The 13,759-nt window shown below is 39.6% G+C and overlaps 1 protein-coding gene and 1 long non-coding RNA gene across 4 annotated transcripts in view; one reads left to right on the top strand and one right to left on the bottom strand.

The window, feature by feature from the left end:
* The window catches only part of Galnt13 (polypeptide N-acetylgalactosaminyltransferase 13), a 522,920-nt gene that overhangs the window by 313,917 nt on the left and 195,244 nt on the right, over positions 1-13,759 (bottom strand). The gene's annotated exons all lie outside the window — the stretch shown is intronic.
* LOC141422571 (uncharacterized) overlaps positions 1-13,759 on the top strand; it is a 75,931-nt gene that overhangs the window by 58,526 nt on the left and 3,646 nt on the right. Inside the window, exon 2 of the long non-coding RNA XR_012447209.1 lies at positions 5,003-5,086. This is a non-coding gene — a long non-coding RNA (uncharacterized lncRNA). The remainder of the gene's footprint in view (positions 1-5,002; positions 5,087-13,759) is intronic.

Raw genomic sequence — 13,759 nt, 5'->3', positions numbered from 1 at the left:
AAATGTGATCCTATCAATGACTCAACCTTTCAAAATAATCACTACATATTAATTGTATCATTTGATTATGTACGTGGCATTATGAACATTTCTTATTTCTAGTATTATCACACAAACAAACAAATACTATTTATTTGAAATAAGAGATGTAGGCTAGCTATATTCAGGACAAGGCTTGAAATAAAAAAATATAAATGTGGATTTGAACATAGTGATTTTATTCTGTTGAAGAGCACATTAATACTTGAGGCATGTTGATAAAAGTGTAACATTAAATAAAAATCTAAATATTATCCCATGTGCCATGTTTAAATAATTTTTTGAATTGTAATCCCATCATCAGATCTACTCAGTTGTTATTTTCTGTATATTTGGCTTTAAAATCTTTCTTCTTACTGACGCTGCAGCTCTTCTTTCACTTTTATCACTTCCAAGTTAATAAATGTATTGTCAGAAATCTTCAGTCTCTCTCACATATTCATCCTGTTGCGAGTAAATCAATGTTCCTAAACAATGTTTTTTTTTTTGTCTTGTCAATCACAAGTCTGTTTGAGGTTAACTCAGAGATGAGGAAATTATACCAACTCATGCCCTACCCTTTACTATCATAACCCTTTTACCCTCCACTCAGCATTCCATGGGCCACACTCTTTGTCACCTGAAAATTCCTTAGTTTCTCAAATATAACTCTTGTTAAAATATAGTAAATTACTATATACTTGCTTTGGTCCATTTATCTTAAAAACAATAATGGGCTGTAAATATATCATTTTAGTTTGGCCTCTGAAAATGTCACCCCAAAGATTTGGCATGAGAAATGCTTTGAACTAGAGGGAACCCAAGGTCTTCCTGAACTTCTCCTGCCCTCCCATCTCTTACCCCTCTTTTTCACAAAAGTCTAGCAAGAAGCTTACTCTGAATTTTCCATCTCCATTTAAAGACTAGCTCTTCCAAAGGTTAACTTGCAACATGAAAGACATATTAAGACCACACCCACAGCCCAAAGGAACTTTGTGCCAGATTGTAGTCTACTCTTTGGGCCTATTCAGTGCCTCTAAAATTCATTCATACTTCCTTAAAAGTCCCTACAATCCACTCCAGACTCAGGAATTGTTTTAAAAAATATATTCAAAGGAAATAAATACCAATCTATTTATAGATTTACCTTCATAGATAGTTAAATGAGTGTACGTTATGGATGTGTTTTGAATTGTATACAAATATAAATAATATATTATTTCATAAATATATATTTATATACAGTAAATACTATATAAATTGTGTTATAGCTGTTTATGAAAATGATGCAGTGATTAAAATTATGGTGTTGTAGAATATTTAATGATGTGGGAGATGTTGCTATTATACTAAGTAGGGTTATAAAACAATTATGTAAAATAAGCCACTGTTTGCACTGTTTGTAAAAAAGAGTTAAAGTAATATATTTACATATGGTACCAATGAATGTTATTGGTTATTTCTTATATTAGAAACGATAGTTACTAGTGATTTCTATTGTATTAGCTTCATTTTCCAAATCAGTTCAACATTATCTAACAATATAATTTCAGGTAAATGTTAACCAGCACTATGGCTTCAGTGTAAATGAATATAATTATATTTCACAGTAACAGATACAAAATGAAGATAGTAATTAAGGGTGTTAAGAAAGCATGAGAGTCTGGTTGACTTCATGATGGAAAGAAAATGTCTTAATGTCCACAGATGACAAGCAGCAAGAAAAGAATCCATAAGAAAGATGGTTCATTCAAGAAGGAAACTTCCTCACAGGAAATTAATTACAATATACAGATAAAAGGAACATTTAGTAGTTGAGCAGAAGAATCCAAGAATCTTCTTGGATCCTTCTTTAGGAAAACTTAACTCTCTATATTAGCATTAAATTTTTATCTTTCCATTAAGAATCGTTCTTACAAAATATTTTGTACATCCATTAAGGCCATGCTAGTCAGATATACATTAAGAGGCTGTTTGGCACATGTGTTTCCTGAAAGCAATTGGCCCAATTTTTAAGTGTTCACTAAGATAATATAATAATACTGAAATGTGAAATTATTTCCTTCTGCATTAAGAATGAACTTCCTCATTAAAAGTATTTAAAAGGCCCTCTCTTGTAATAGATATACTAATAGCTTTAGTTTCCTTTCTAAGTAAGAAAGCCCATATAACCTACTACTGTCCAACTACCAAAAAAATTGATAAAACCATTAATTATATGGAAACAAAGGCACTAATTTTGACTGAGGATGGTTTCAGAAGCTTCATGGGAAAAGATCTCAAAAGGAACAATGGCCATTATAAAGAAGTCCTATGTATAGCTCAACATTCATTATGAATTGTTCCTATGATAAACAATAATAAGCTCTCAGTAATCAATACATACTCACAGATATGATTCACCTAGTTTGCAAAAAGGTATTCTACAATGTACAAAAAAGGCAATGAATGAATGGACCACACATCTAGTTGTGGAATATATATATATATATATATATATATATATGTACTATACATAGTTTCTGAATATAAAGTTTCATTTATTATAAAAAGGCATAAAACATACATTAATGTTCCTAATGTACTTATATTTCACAAAAAAGATGAAATAAATAATTGGAGTAATCAGCCATAAAGAAGAATGAAATCTTATCATTTGCAAGTAAATAGATGGAATTGAAGAACATCATTCTGAGCAAGGTTAGCCAGGCTCAGAAGACTAAAAATCATATGTTCTCCATCATATGCAGACTTTAGATCTAGGGCAAATACAGCAATGTAGTTGGACTTGGATCACATGACAAGGGGAGAGCATATACGGGAGATATGGGGATAGGTAGGAAACCCAAAACATGAAAGGGTTTGATGTCCCCACTCCAGAGGAACTAATACAGAAACCTTAAAGCAACAGAGGTCAACATGAGAAGGGGATCAGGAACCAGTGTAAAGATCAGTTAGAGATGAATCAACTTGCTTTGTAACACATTTGTACATGAAAGCAACGCTAGGAATCTCTGTACAGCTATCCTTAACTGAACTAGCAAAAACTCTTTGTCTTCTTATTATGGTATGTCTTCTTGTCAAGAAAATTAGAGATAAGGGCAGAATAGGTTCTGCCTGGAAGTGAGGGGGTGAGGGGGGAGAAATGACCCAAACAATGTACGCACATGTAAATAAATGAATAATAATAAAAAAATTAGAGTATTGTCATGGGTTCATATTGAAAGTAAAATATCCTTTACAAAAGTCTACAATTAAAAGTGATCAATAAAATAGTAAGGATCAGACAGGCACCACTTTGCTGTGTCTATATGAATCTGAAATAAAACCTCAGGTACATGTCTGTGAAGACAGGTGCGCAACAAGTAAGCTAAAAAAGAGAATGCTGCTATAAAAACAGATAGTAGCAAAACAAAAAATCTCCAAAAAACAATCTCCAGCTAAACTTCTACATGTGCAATCTGCCACTAGCAGGGATCTGGACATGGTCCATCTCACACCCCTCCAAGTCTGTTTTATTTTGGTTCTGGTTTTTCTTTTCTTCTTCTTCTTTTTTTTTTTTTAACTGTCCAGACTTGAATTGCTTCCCACAAGAACCATTTGCAAGGGAAACCCTTCTATAAAGAAAACAACTTCACAGAGGGCTAAGAGTAAGTTGGCAATTCTTGCTTGGGCCACCAGACAAAAGACAACCACAATCTCTGCCCTACCACCTAGGTAAGAAAGGGTGGTACAGAAACCAGCCGGGTGGGTAAACCGGTTTCAGTCCTGAAGACTCTTGTACAGGCAGGATCTGTGCATGCACACAAATACATCTGATTCCTGAGAAAACTTTGAGCTAAGCTGATTAATTAAAGTCTCCCACATATGGCCCCACACTGGCAGAAATGGGGTAAAGCCACTTGATCCAGGGTCTCTACACAAAGGAAGGGTGGGAAGCAGGCAGGCTATGGGCTAGAACTCAACATCTACATCTCCATCTCAAGACAAGGAGGGTGTCAAAGTGAGCAGGCCAGCTAGCTAGAACCCTTGTCCATCTCCTAACCCACAAGTGTATGCATATACACAAGTGACAGGAGCTGTTCATCCCTCACTCCTTAAACAAAACATTAAACTTCAGACTTATGTTGAAAGGGGGGGAAAGGAGTTTATGATGGATCAGTGAGAGCAGCCAAAGGAAAAAGTTTAGGCTTTAAGAGCTGCAAAGTGTTTTCTCACACATCGTCTGGGGTTGGGGACTCCACCACTCACCACCAACTGGTACCTCACATGCATGGAACTGCCCTACCTCACTCCAGCATCTGACCTAATCCAGAGCTCCCTCCTCCCCCACTATAGGACACACTAGGTCAATCTAGGGCCCTGAGACGACATGTGAGTAAACACTACAGGAGAACCACAGACAAAAACCAGAGGCCCAGGATACAAGGTAGGCATCCAGTGTAAAGGTGGAGCCCAGCAGACATTCACTGTTCTCCTCAATGAGGAAGAAATACTGACATCTTAAAAATGTTTGATATTTTTTGTCTCATATTGTCAATTTTTCTGCTTTGTTTTTCTTTTACTTTTTAAATATTCCTCTCTCTTGTTTACAAACTATTCTACACATGGTGGAATCTACTTCTTTCTTTATTATTCTTAATTTTTCTATTTTGCAGTTCTTGACAATAGCACCCTTCTAAAAGCAATTGAACTGTATCTCTAAACATTACTGTTTTCTTTACCTATAACCTTCACACTTCATTCCCCCATCTTTCTTCTTCCTTATTTCCTCCCTCACCACTTTGCTTTTGCTACATGTTTTAATTCCTATGAAACAAGTTTTATTTTTTTAACTTCCTACTGTACCATATAAGAACACTAGTTTTCTTAATATATAAAGTGATCAATTGTATAGATAATGCTGCCAATAGTATTTTACTTCATGTAAACATCTGGTTTGGTATTGAATTGGTGAATTTGTTATTGTTGATTATACTCACAGGCCAGGGATCAGAAATGGCTCATCAAACCTGACACTAACCAGGCTGGCCAGAACATAAAGAATAATTCAAGAGAAAGATTTTAGGTGAGTAAAAATCACAACAAACTGATTGACTACACAGGAACAAATCTCAAAATAGAATCATTTTATATATGAAAAAACAAGGAAATACAATACTTCAAAATGTCAAAGAAATCACTCAACAATTAATAATTAATCTGATTAACACTTAAGGGGATGAAATCTCAATTTCTGAGCTCAGAAAAATGGTAAGAATGATTAATGAGTGCATCAATAAAATCAAAGAGAATAGGAATAAACAGGTAAATTGATTCAAATAGAATACAAAGAAATAATTAATCAAACTCAAAGAAGATACAAAGAAACAACTGAGTGAACTCAAGAAAGATATAAAAATGAAATAAGGAAGACAATGTAAGACATGAAAAGTGAATTCAAAAAGGATACATAAAGCCTCAAAACATCAACGTGAAGCTCTGGAAATTAAAAGCAAATTATGTCAAATAAAAAATTCAACTAAAAGCCTCTCCAGCAGACTGAACCAAGGGGAAGGCACAGTATCAGGGCTTGAAGGCAAAGCAGATATAAAAGAAGTATCAGATGGAGGGAAACCTGTGCAGATAATGAAGAAGTGAAAAGACTCGCAAGTAACCTCAACGAATGTCAGGCTTTATTGTGAGGCCTGAGAGGGACTCTTACTAGCCTGGACCAGGTCTGAAAGAGAATGAGAGTGACCCTTTAGTATAGGCTGGGGGTTTTAAAAAAGTATGGAAAGGTATTTCATTGGTCTTGGGCCACTGAATCATAGCAAGGGAATGTGATGAGACCAAAGAGGCTCCCTTCAGTAAGTGGTTTGATGAAAAACATCTCAAGTTGTTTGTTGGGATATTGCCATTCCACTCCCAGCATTCCAGCCATGTCGTTTAACCTTCAGCATTCCAGATTCTTTTGGTTATAGGGATAAAGGGCACCATTAATACTCTTATTGCTTCATGCTGGCTGGGGTGAAGGTTGGGGGTATTGATGGGAGTATTGAGTCTGGAAAGCCTGGAAGACGAAGATAGTTTTTATCTGATCTAGGGAAGTGGTTCAGGAGATGGTCGTTATTCGTTCCTGCAGGAATTTTTGAAAAAGGTTAATAAGGCAAAGGAGAAGTGTAAAGTTGATTATAAAGAAGAGAAGGGGTGATAAAAAGGGGTGTAACCACTGAAGAAGACTAGGAAAAGGGTTTCCACTATTTTTGAGTAGTTTTCTGTCTGTTCTTTTAGTTTCTTTGCTCTGTCTTGGACTAGACCTGATTTGCTAGTGAAAAAATAGCAGTGTTCCTTGAGGAGTGCACAGAAGCCTCCATGGACTGCTGGGAGGAAGGTCTAACCCTCTGCAATTTCGTAATACAACTGCTGCTAGAGAGTCAATTTGGTGTTGTAAGTTATCTAATTGGTTTGAGATTTCTTTTAAGCTTTGAGCCAGGTCTCTGGACAATTTTGAGAATTCATTAAGTTATATACCTTGTCCAGCCAATCCTGTTCCAGCTCCTTTGACAATTCCTAGAGTGGACAATAAAGGTACTAGCTGGATTGCTCACTTTGTCCAGAGAATGACTCATATTGGAGATGAGGGGTAATGGGAAAAGTGTGTTTGGGTCACCGACGTCAAAGGTAGGGAACAGATAGCCTAGAGTGCAGGTGCCAGTCTAGTTAGTTGGGAAGCAGATATAGCTATTAAGCCTGCATATCCAGAAATGGCCACAGGAGTAAGGGAGAAATGCACCTCTGAAAGTAGGAGGAGGTCTGTATTTAACAGGATTTAGCCTGTGAAGGCATAGAGCCTTTGGAAGCTACTGTTAGTGGTGAAAGAATGTTGCTAGGGATCTGGAGGGGGAGGGGTGTTTCTTGAGAATGACTACCATCTTTGGTGTTAAAGAAAATCCCCCAGGTGGTGTTTTTTATGTGAATTTGTTGGCATTTTTCAGGTTCAGAACATTTTAGAAAGGTTGTGGGAGAGGAACGTGGAGGCTCATCCTAGACAATATTGAGATGTGCTGTCTTTTAAGGTCTCTGCTGAATGTCTGATCTTTTGGGATCCTGACTCTGGTTTGCATAACTCGGCTTTTATCTTCTAGAGTAAGGGAAGCATAACTGGAGATGCTTAATTGGGCATTTTGAAAGTCCTGGGGAGGTATTATATTAATGGTCGTCTGGCAAAGTTTTCCAGGAAGAGATCCTACTGGACTGAAAGAGTTATGTAGAGTGGGGCTGGGTATTCTAAAGGCAGTCTAGTCAGTAGGATCCCTTTGGGGGTCTTATATGTGGGACTTAATTGTTTGAGAGAACTTCAGAAGAATAAAAACTGCCTTTCAAGGGCCAGTGGTATGCTATCTGTCATTCAGTCAAGCCAGCTCTTATCTGCTTTGACTGCTTGCAGGAATTCTTTTGAAACAAGGCTAGCAGGAGTGCTGATCCAGGTGGAGAGTGTTGCTGAACTATCTGTTTTAGGTGTAGACAGACCCAACAAGGGGGAGTGAGTGAAGCACTGTGTGTTTGGAGGAAGTTGAGGGTTAGATTGGGAGTATTGAGTAGGTAAGGGGATAGGGATTGACCTGAAATATAGAGGATAGAGAAGAGAAGGGCATGGAAGAGGAGAAGCAGGCCTGTCATAATAATGATAAATGGAAGCAAAAGGTGAAAAAGTATATCTGTGTAGGGATGAAGTCTACAGTCTAAAGCTCTGTGATGAATTCTTCAAGGTCTTGTGGTATTACATAGAAGCCTAGATGTTCACTTATAATCTGGAGGAACTGATGGAAGTTTCAGGTGGTCAGGCTCATTCATTTTGGAGATGGTGGGCAGCCAGCTGATGCATATTGAGGTTGGTCCAGATCTGGAACAAGTATAGGAAGGAAAGAAAATAGGTGGGGTGAGTGGAGCTCTTTTGATAAGGGAGATATAAATCCATGATTTATATCCCTTTATCTTGACAGCAGTGGTGGGGGCAATAAGGATGATTTGGAGGGGGCCCTTCCAGGAGGGTTGAAGAGGAGGTAGGTTTGTTGTATATCCAATCTCCTACCTGTAAGGGTGGTTGGAAGGAAGAGGGAGAGGGGAGGGATTTAAGTAACATCAAGTTTATATGAGACCAGAGGTGAGTCCAGATTTGAAGGAGGAGAGGGGGAAATAGAGGTTCAGGAATCTAGGTGGAGGTGGGGGTTAGGTTAGAGGCGATAAGGGGAGGCCAAACAAGGCCTCAAAGGGGCTGATACAGAGTGGTTTCTGTAGGAGCTCAATAAGGCCAGTGGTAAGTGGATTTCTTAGGCTAGTTTTGTCAGGTTATTTTTTAAGATAGCATTAGCTTTTTCAACCTTGCCTGAGGATTGGGGGTGGTAAGGGATATGAAAGTCCCATCTGGACCCAAGATGAGTAGTGAGCTCTTGGATGATGGAAGAGGTGAATTCAGGGCCATTATCTGATTGGAGGGATGAGGATAGGCTGAAATAGGGAATGATTTCTGTGATTAGCTTAGTTGCTACTGTGGAGGCTCTTTTGTTTGAAGTGGGGAAAGCGTTGATCCATCGTGTAAAGTGTCTATAAAGACCAGGAAATATCTAATGCATCTCATGAGAGGCATGTTAGTAAAGTCTGCTTGCCAGTCTGTTCCCAGGAAGGCCCTTGTTGCTTGATGTGTTGGGAATGGGGGTAGTCGCATATTAGAAATAGGATTACTTTTGGCACATATTTTACAGTTCTGAGAGATGTCCTTTAAGGTCTTTTGTATTTCTGGTGTCATGATGACGTGTCTTGAGGAAGTGTAGGAGGGAGGCTGGTTGGGATGGAAAAGTTGGTGTAACCCAGAGAGAGTGAGATAGAGGGTTTTGGAGGGAAGTAGTAGGGTGTTATTTTTGTATTACCACTGCCTCCTCTTTGGGGGTATAACTTGGGTGGATGGTGAGGAGGTGGTGTGTTAAGGTGTCTAAAGGACTGTCTTTGGCTGCCACTTGCTTGGCTGTGGCATCAGCTATGTTGTGAGTTAATGAAGCATATGAAGCATATGAAGTTTGAAATCCTTTACAATGGATAATGGGCTCTTTCTTTGGAAAAAGGGAAGCCTCCAGAACGTTTGAAACTAGTTTGCCATTTGTAATGGGTGTGCCTTTGGTGGTAAGGAGTCCTCACTTCTGCCAGATTCGGGGATTAGAGTGAATTATGTTGTATGAGTATTTTGAGTCAGTGTATGTATTGATGACCTGTTCTCTGTCTAGCTGTAAGGCCTTTGTAAGGACCTTTAATCCTGCTTGTTATGAGGTAGTGCCTGATGGGAGAGGTTTACATTCAATGATTGTATGTGAATTTTTAGCTTTGTAACCCTCCACAATTGTATAGATTTCTCCCAGAGGACTGTGGTTGATTGGTTTTGTGGACCTCCGGTCTATGAATCAGTCAGGAGCTTTGGGGTGATGGTGTCAGTGATGTGGTGGAATACTCTCAGTGAAGAGTCTAGAATTTGAGGACAGTCATGGGGAGTTTGGACTGATGTTTCTGTGAGTAGCAGTGATGCCAGATTTAGAGAGTTGTTTCTCTTGAATGTGAGGTCTGGCTGGATTAGGGTGGAGTGGAGAATCTGGACCCTGGGTGGGGAGACTGATTGGACTGCATTATGGCTAATAATGTCCTGTATGTTATGTGAGGACCAGATTTCTGTGGGTAGATGGAGGGACAGTTTTTGGGCTTCCAGGATTAGGAGTGACGCTGTGGTCAGAACCTTAAGGCAGGTGGCCATTCTTTGTAGATGGGGTCTAGTTATTTGGAAAGATATGCTATAGGGAGAATAGAGTCTGCCACCAATTGGTCCACAAGCCCTAAGGCTTGTCCTTTGTCAGTGTGGATGTAGAGACAGTGGTGTTTGTTTGTGGGATACAATGAATGGTTGTTGGGTATTCCATACTATGGGGTTTATTCTAGTCATTAGATTAGAGCCTGTTAGGGAGGTTTTGGGCTGTGGAAGGTCCTGCAGGGTGAGAACAAAACAGATGGATTGGGGGAGGACCAAGGTTAGAATAAAAATAGTTGCTTTGAGGCAGTGGAGGAGATCTCATTCTAAAAGGGGGAAGGGGCAAGATGGGAGGATAAGGAATGAGTGTAGGAGGGAGTGGGAGCCAAATGTGCAGTATAGAAGGGATGTTTTATAGGTTGTTTCTATTAGACTTTTCATCCCAACAACAGAGAAGGAAGCTTTAGTGGGCCCAAACATTGGGTAAGAACTGACATGCTATTCCTGGTATCTATGAGGAAAAGTATCTGTTTCCCCAACACCATCCCAATAATCCACGAATCTTTAGACTCAACAGGGGTGGGGGCTATATGACCTGAGATGGGAAACAGTGACAAAAGGTCTGCCCCATTAGGTCCTGGTGCACGTGACTGAAAAGAGGATGTGTGCTTCCCTTGAGGGCAGTCCATCTCCCAGTGGCTCCATTGCCCACAAAGAGGGCAAGGACAAGAGGGCAGTCTGGGGTTAGAGCAGACCTTTGCTCAATGTCTGGAATTGCCACACAGAAAACAAGCCTCTGCAGGGTGTTCTGTCTGGGTCTTTGAGTGGGATTTTGGTTTGGTTGGGGCTTTTTGATTTTTGTACCACTGAGGCCAGCATTTGATATTTAATTTTTGTATATTTATTTCTTTTGGAGTTTGGCTTCTTCCTCTCTGTTCGTAAAGATCCTAATGACTGTGTTAATGAATGTTTGTTGGGAAGTTTAAGGTCCTTCCTCAAGTTTTTGTAGTTTTTTCTGGATATCAGGGCAGATTGGCTAATAAAATGGAGGTGGAGGAAAATAAGTCCTTCTCGCGATGTAGGACCCATGCTTGTATATTTACTCATTGCCTCAACTAGGCAGGATAGGAAAAGGGCCGGAGTGATTTCTTTTATTTTATCATAGGTGACTTGTTTGTGGCTGTTTTCTTCCATTCCTGCCCAGAGACAGGAGATCATGTGGATCTCTATGTCCTGGTCTTCTGCGCTAAGTTCATGGGACCACAGTAAGCCACCGAGAAGTGATTAGGCCGTTGTTCATGGAGTTGGTCTGTGTGCTGTTTGGCCACACTCCATATTCTTTCCCTTTCATCTGGAATGTTGAAGTATATAATATAGATCCACCCAAGTGAGGGCGTATACTCAAGCAAGTGAATTCTTTTTGATCCCTGTGCGATTGTCAGAAAAGGAGTCTAGTCTGTGTTCTATTTGGGAGAAATCTGATAGTGAAATAAGGACATGGACTCTAACTGGATCATCCAAATCTGCCATTTCCCTGAGGGGGAGAATGGAAACTGAAGGAGCATGTTTACGGATCACCCATGAGAGAGAGGATTTATGAGGGGAGGCTGGTGCTGTAGGGGAAATTGAAGAATGTGTGGGAAGAGGAGAGTTTGTTGGAGTAGATGTTGGAGGAGGGGGAAGGCGGTAGGGAGGAGGGTCAAAAGAAGAGGACATGGGGGCGGAGGAGGTAGAGAGCTGATGGGATATCAAGGAGGAGAACCTGATAGGGGCTGGATTTATCGCAGAGGGAGGGGCAGGATTTGAGGTAAACGAAAGCCTGGATGTAAGGAATCTCTTGCCATTTCCTTAGTATAAAGTTATCAAGGTCTTGGAGGATTTTTTGGTCAAATGTTCCAAATTCTAGCCATTTTGACTTATTGTTGAGCTGGTACTAAGGCCAAATGGAAGTGGAGAAATGAAAAGGTATTTTGACTTAAGTTCCCCTTTTAGTCCCAGAGTGGTGAGCTTCTTTAAAATATATCCCAATGAGGAGTCTGGGGAAATGTGAGATTGTTCCTTTCCCATGTTGGGATATCGAATGACCAACAAACCAGGATCCCTTGAAGGAGCATCCTCGGAGGAAGAACTAAGGATTGGAGGGAGTCTGGGGCAGTAGATGGACATCTTCGATCTACGTATCTGGGGGACTTGCTCACTCAGGCCAAGAGGCCTGGAGACTCTCCAAGAGTCTATAGAAAGAAAGAAAGAAAGGGGTGGGGGAGGCCAAAAAAGTTGAGATCTGTAGAACTGGGCACCATGGGTTGACAGACCGAAAAGTCAGTTCTTACCCATTCTTAACAAAGAAGGAGGCTCGGTATTGGATGGATTATAGAGAAATGCGGCAATTGGCCCCAATGGAGGTAGCAAATGAAATGAAAGGGAAGGAGGATAAGATGGAGGAAAGGAGAAGAAAAGAGGGGGTACGGAGAGGCTTGGGAGGAGGTCAAGAAGCAGGGATAGAAGGCAGAGCTCCAGCCGCGTCCCTCCTGGGAGCTTGGGTGTCTCTTGGCCACATAATCCCTTGACGTGAGGCCCTAAAGGGCTCGCCTTAGACCATATGAGATCCATGGAACCTTGGATGACTGGTAAGAGTGTTCCCTCCACTTAAAAACTCTCCCAGGGTTTCAGCACCAAATGGACGGGTAAGAGGGTAGCCCCTGCAGGTAATGAAGTAAAAAGACTCGTAAGCAACCTCAATGAACTGCAGACTTTATTGCAGTCCTGAGAGGGACTCTTACCACCCTGGACCAGGTCAGAGAGAGAACGAGAGTGACCCTCTCTTACAGGCTGGGATTTTAAAGAGGTATGGGGAGGTGTTTGATTGGCGTTGGGCCACCGAATCATATTGGGGCAATGTATGACCGAAAGAGTGCCTTAAGTAAGTGGTTTGATGAAAAACATTTCAAGTTGTTTTTTGGGATATTTCTGTTCCACTCCCAGCATTCCAGGCCTGCCGTTTTAACTCCAGCAAAACCTACAAATCACAAGCACTGACGAAGAGCTGCAAGCTCAAGGCTTAGGAAATATATTCAACAAGATAATAGAAGAAAATTTCCTAAACCTTAAGAAAGTTGCTCATCCAGGTACACCAGGCTTCTAACAATACAAATAGAACCTCTCTATAACATATAGTTAAAAATTTAAATACAGCAAACAAGAAAAAAAAAATTGAAAGCTGCAAAAGAGAAGTGCCAAACCACCTATAAAGGCACCTATGAAGTCACCATCAGCATAACAGCAGATTTCTCAACAGAAATTTTAAAAGCAAGGAGTGTATGGAATGACATCTTTTAAGTGCTAAAAGGAAACCACTGAAAACTTACATTGTTCTGCATAGCAAAGTTATCATTCATAATTGAAAGAGAAGTAAAAACCTCTCATAATAAACTGAAACTAAAACAACTTGTGATAAATCTAAAGTCTAGAAGATACTCAAGTAATGCTACAGGGAATTCATGAAGATAAATGTAGTCATGAGAATACTGGAATAAATAAATCTCACCAGATGATTAGATAAGCAAATGCAGAGTAAAAAGAATTAAAAACTAAAAATAGCAATAAAATGGCAGGAATTATAATATACCTTTCAATATTAACACTGAATGCTAATGGTCTCAATTAACTAATCAAAAGACAAATAATACTGTCCTAAATTAAAAAGCAAGACACAAACATTTTTTGTGAAACTACTACAAGAAAAAAAATTGGAAAGGTCTGGAAGAAATAGGCCTAGGTCACTATTGTCTGAATAGGATAACAACTGCCCACAGAATAAGAACAAGAATTGACAAATGGGACTTCATCAAATTGAAAAGTTTCTGTACATCAAAAGAAATATTTACTATAATCAAGAGGCAGTTCACAGAAAGGAAGAAAACCTTCATCACCTATTCACCAGATAAAGGATTAATATCCAGAATTTATAAAGAA

This window comes from Castor canadensis, chromosome 4 (assembly GCF_047511655.1).
Source record: "Castor canadensis chromosome 4, mCasCan1.hap1v2, whole genome shotgun sequence".
Taxonomy (NCBI): domain Eukaryota; kingdom Metazoa; phylum Chordata; class Mammalia; order Rodentia; family Castoridae; genus Castor; species Castor canadensis.
The sequence above is the reverse complement of the archived record's forward strand: the minus strand, read 5'-3'. Positions and strand labels throughout refer to the sequence as shown.